This window comes from Diceros bicornis, chromosome 8, assembly GCF_020826845.1.
Source record: "Diceros bicornis minor isolate mBicDic1 chromosome 8, mDicBic1.mat.cur, whole genome shotgun sequence".
Classification (NCBI taxonomy): Eukaryota; Metazoa; Chordata; class Mammalia; order Perissodactyla; family Rhinocerotidae; genus Diceros; species Diceros bicornis.
In genome coordinates, this window is record NC_080747.1 from 41,765,747 (window position 1) to 41,770,258 (window position 4,512).

Genomic DNA, 4,512 nt, shown 5'->3' on the forward strand with positions numbered 1-4,512 from the left:
CATTTTCCAGCTTCCCTCGTGACTCCGTGTGGCCATGTGATTAGTTCTGGCCAAGCGTCTGCGAGCAGAAGCAAAGTGTGCAATGACGGATCACACCTAAAGGGACCCAGGGACTCCCGTCTCCTTCTCTCTCTTCCTGCTGCAAGAAATGCAGACCCAGTGGACATGGTACGGAGTGATGCCATCTTCAACCATGCAGATAAAAGCAACACTATAAGTGAGGTCAGAGCCAAGAGTTAGAAGGAGCCTGGGCCCCAACACAATGGAGCTGTCACATCAGTCCTGGGTGGCCTATGCTCAGACCATTAGGTGAGAGAGAAATATTTCCGTCTTGTTGAAACCACTGTTTGGTTTGGGTAATTCCTGCTTCTCTTTGTTACAGCAGCCCACCTGTGTCCTTCTGAATGCATTCTTGCTTCTTTGACCACCTGCAGCCCTTTGTGTTTTCTTAAGGCATTTCTCCAATTTACCACAAAGCGAAGAAAACGTAGGACTTTAAGTTAGATAGCCCTGGCTTTGAATTCCAGCTTTGCCACTAATCAGCTGAGTGACTCGAGGCTAGTTTCTTAGCCTCTCTGAGCTTCAGTTTCCTCACCTGAAAACACTAGAGACCATGATACATGGAGTAACTTTCCACTATTCTGAGCTGTCTCTCCGGGTGATTTTCATCAAGTTGTGGGGACCTTGTGAGTCACTCTTCTCCATGATAGGAAAATACCAACCACAGAAACCAAAATGTTCACATCTGCTCCTCAGGCCCCCTCTCCCACGAAGTGAGCTGGAAATGCTGACACATTCTCCAGCGCTCCCTTTGCTACAATCTGGGCAGATCATCACCCCTCTGTTTGTAGATGCGAGGCTATGACTCACCCTTCCTCTATCCAACTCCTTGCATAAAGAGATTATTATAATTCCAAGTTCAGGGCTCATTCTTCATACACGCATTGATGCTTAGAGTTACAAGACACTTGAGGGTCACATGGTCCAATCTTCTCCACCAAATCAGTGGAGTCCTGAAAAGACTACCCTCCTTTACAACCTGCCTCACCAACAGTCATCTTGCCTCTGCCAAATGGTCTCTACCTTGTCACGTGGCAGCTTGTTCTGTTTTTCAACAGCACAATCTTGATAAAGTTCTTGATATTTTAATTCTGTCCCATTTCCGGAAGGCTCATCACTTTGGAATTTTAATTCCCAACACAGGATGGGATAATTCAGGGGCTGTGCCCTGCAGAAAGCTAATCTAATTCCTTATATACATCCTCAACAGCGTCAGTTTTGGGGGAACTTGACTACAATCCCTCTCCCTCGACTATCTTACACGTGGCTAGTGGTTACCAAAGGTGTTTGATCAAGCACGTTTGTCAGTAAATAATTTTTGAGCATGCATCTCCCAACATATACATATTTATTATGTAATAATATATGTACTACTGTTAATGTATTATAAAATTAATAAGACCCATATAAAGATATATATTAAAGGATATAACAAATATATAAGTGGAGGTTCAAATATTTTCTACCCACATACGAAAGGACCATCTTGCACATCCTTGGGCTGCACATCTCATCTCTGTCTTTTTTTCACTGCTGAACCCCAGGGTTTAGAACTGTGTCTGGCACACAGGACACACAGTCAATGTTTGTTGAACCAGTGAGTAATTCTCAAACCTTTATTTATAGCATAGACTCCTCATTTCCAACTGTCTACTAGACAGCTCTACCTGCCTCTCTTTAAATATTTCAAACCCAACACATGCCAAGCTAAACTCTCCGTCTTCCTACCCCACAACGTCTCCCTCCACCAAAGCGTCGTCATCTGTTTTTCTCTGCCTACTTCACATCTGCCCCCATGTGGCTAAACTGGCTGGAATTAAATACACAACCAGACTGACCGACCTCACTTTAAATCAAGGACCGTATTATTCAGCCATGAGAAAGAAAGAAATCCTGCCATTTGCAACAATGTGGATGGACCTTGAGGGCATCATGCTAAATGAAATACGTTAGACAGAGAAAGACGAATACTGTATGATCTCACTTATATGTGGAATCTAAAGAAGCCAAACTCATAGAAACAAAGAGTAGAGATCCAAAGAGCCAGTGGCAGGGAGAATATTGAAATTTGTGAATATCTTCTGGCTCCTAATTTTGCACACTCAGCAATTTGTGGAAGATGATTAGAAATAGAAAAAGAATAGGAAGATACACAGGGCTATGTGAATATGGAATAAGAAACTTTTTTTTTTTAAGGAAACCAGACCATATCCATTTGAAGCTGCCCTTCCTCATAGTGGTCTTGTTGCATTATCCACTTAATTTATTGTTGTGTTTTTTTTTAAGGATTATAAATCTATAGCTTTATTAAGACAAAAACTGACAATGCAGTATGAAGTTTACATTTTAACAAAGTTTCCACAGAAACCTAACACAAGCTCGAAAAGATTTCACAATGGAGTTCTCGACGCCAGCCTAGGTGATGTCAAGAACTGATGAAGCTCGTGATTCAAGATAGCATTTTGGGTATTAGTCAATTCTTATGATTAAAAAAATTGTTTTATTTTGTTTTGTTTTGTGTTTTAAAGTGAACCAGTGCCCCAGCATGAAAATTTAATCACTCTTGAAGTGATACAACGAACTTGTGCTGTCAGTGACTGAACTTTGTCACCAATGGTTTCAGAGTTCAAAGTTCAAAAAACAGAGAGGCTCCAAGTGACTGAACTTTGTCACCAATGGTTTCAGAGTTCAAAGTTCAAAAAACAGAGAGGCTCCAAGAGTTTTTCACCCTAAGAGCATGGGCACTTGTTGTCCCCTACTCTCCCACCTCCTATACCTTCCTCTTCCCCTCCTCAAATACCTCAGCCAGTGGCTTGGATGGACGAGCTGATATTTTTAACTTTATAATTGGAAAGAAGGGGTCTTCTTGTCAACTTCAGGAATTAGCACCTCTCAGACAACGATCTGCCTGTGTCTATGCTCCAACAAAAGACTCCCTCCTCAACCAGTTTCCATCCCCAAAATGGCAGCTTCAGTAACTTATTAACTGGCTTAGTCCTTTGTTGGGAACAGCATTAAGCTCAGGCAAGGAACATCTTGGCTTATAAGTTTCAAGTATTCACAGCTTTTAAAGAGTCTCTCACAGTCCTTGTTTAGGTTTCCACTGACATTTTTTGAAAAGATACAATATTCTGGACATAGAACCGAATCATCATTAGTTGTTTGTTCTTTCCATCGTTTCACCATTTCCCCAATCAGGCCCCAAATTTTAACAAAAATGATCCTACTCATCTCCCTTCCTCCCCCCAATCCCTCCCACCGCCAAATAACACACCAGTAATAGCCACAAACTACACACATGCTACGCTGTAAAAATGCAGAGATAACACCATTGGGAGGAAGGCTGTGGGTTGAGGAGACGCTCTGTGAAGATCTACAGTATCTTTCTGCTTTCCCACACACCCATTCTGCAAGTTCTGTCCTTCATGGAAGGGCCTCTACTTTTCTCAGCAAAGTGCAGAATGGGCTGCCTCGAAACACTTATCCTCCTCCCCCTCCTGTGGTGGGTGTGCAAACTATACAGCATGGAACGGCTTTAAAGCACCTGGGCTGCTGTAGGGCACAGAAGCTACACTGGCTCTTCCAAGGGCGTCTTCTCAAGCCACCTGTATGGCGTCAAGACAAGCAGAACTCCTTCCCTTCCCACTTGAAACCTACAGTCATGTGACAAGGGCTGGTACTCAGGAGAGTTATTTCTTGTTCTCTTTTTTGTCATCATCCCCCGAGGGGTAGGAATGCCATGTCAGCCTTTCCTCATGCAAGGATATGACAACCTGTGGGCGCTTGACATTGGCTTCCTCGGCAGGGACCAGTGTGGCAGGTCAGCCTCATCAGAGTTTTTCCATTTCATCAGGAACTGAGCTCTCCCCTGGAGTCTGTAGCTCCAATAATCCACTCCACCTCCAAACCCTGGCGAAGCCTTGTGGTCTTTCTGACTTCTTTCTTCTTCTTTGGCTTGCTCTCCTCTCCCTTATCTTCAGAATCAGAGTCAGCTTTGCGCTGGCCTCTGTCTGACTTATTTGTCTCATGTGTGTTTCCTGTGATTGTAGAAACTCGGCAATGAGGTCGGGGCAGCTGAGGTTCTCTTCTGGTTCCCACGGGCCATCCTCATCTGAGAACCCTTCCGCTTTGGGAGCTACTCCACTTTGCCCTTTACCACTCCGTGGTCGAGAACTTCTTCCCCCACATGTTCCTCTTCCTCCTCTTCTAGCACCTCCTCCACTTTCTTGTTTTGTTTCTTCCCCATAGTGCCTGCCAGCTTTCTGGTATACAGGGTGACGCCGCTCAGATCTGAGCAGCACCCAAGAGCCGGAGAGGAATCGGTGCCACGCTACTGCTGCGTCGCGTCGGGCCGGCTCGGGGAGTGGCACCCAGAAAGGTGACAAGCCCGGTGGCCACGGGTGAGCCCCTCACTGAAGTGGCGTACTGCAGGCCCCAGCCAACAGCCCTCCC

General features: G+C 44.8%; 1 pseudogene; it reads right to left on the reverse strand.

Moving 5' to 3' along the window:
- Positions 1 to 3,749: 3,749 nt before the first annotated feature.
- Positions 3,750 to 4,306, reverse strand: LOC131409228 (chromobox protein homolog 1-like; annotated as a pseudogene).
- Positions 4,307 to 4,512: the final 206 nt, after the last annotated feature.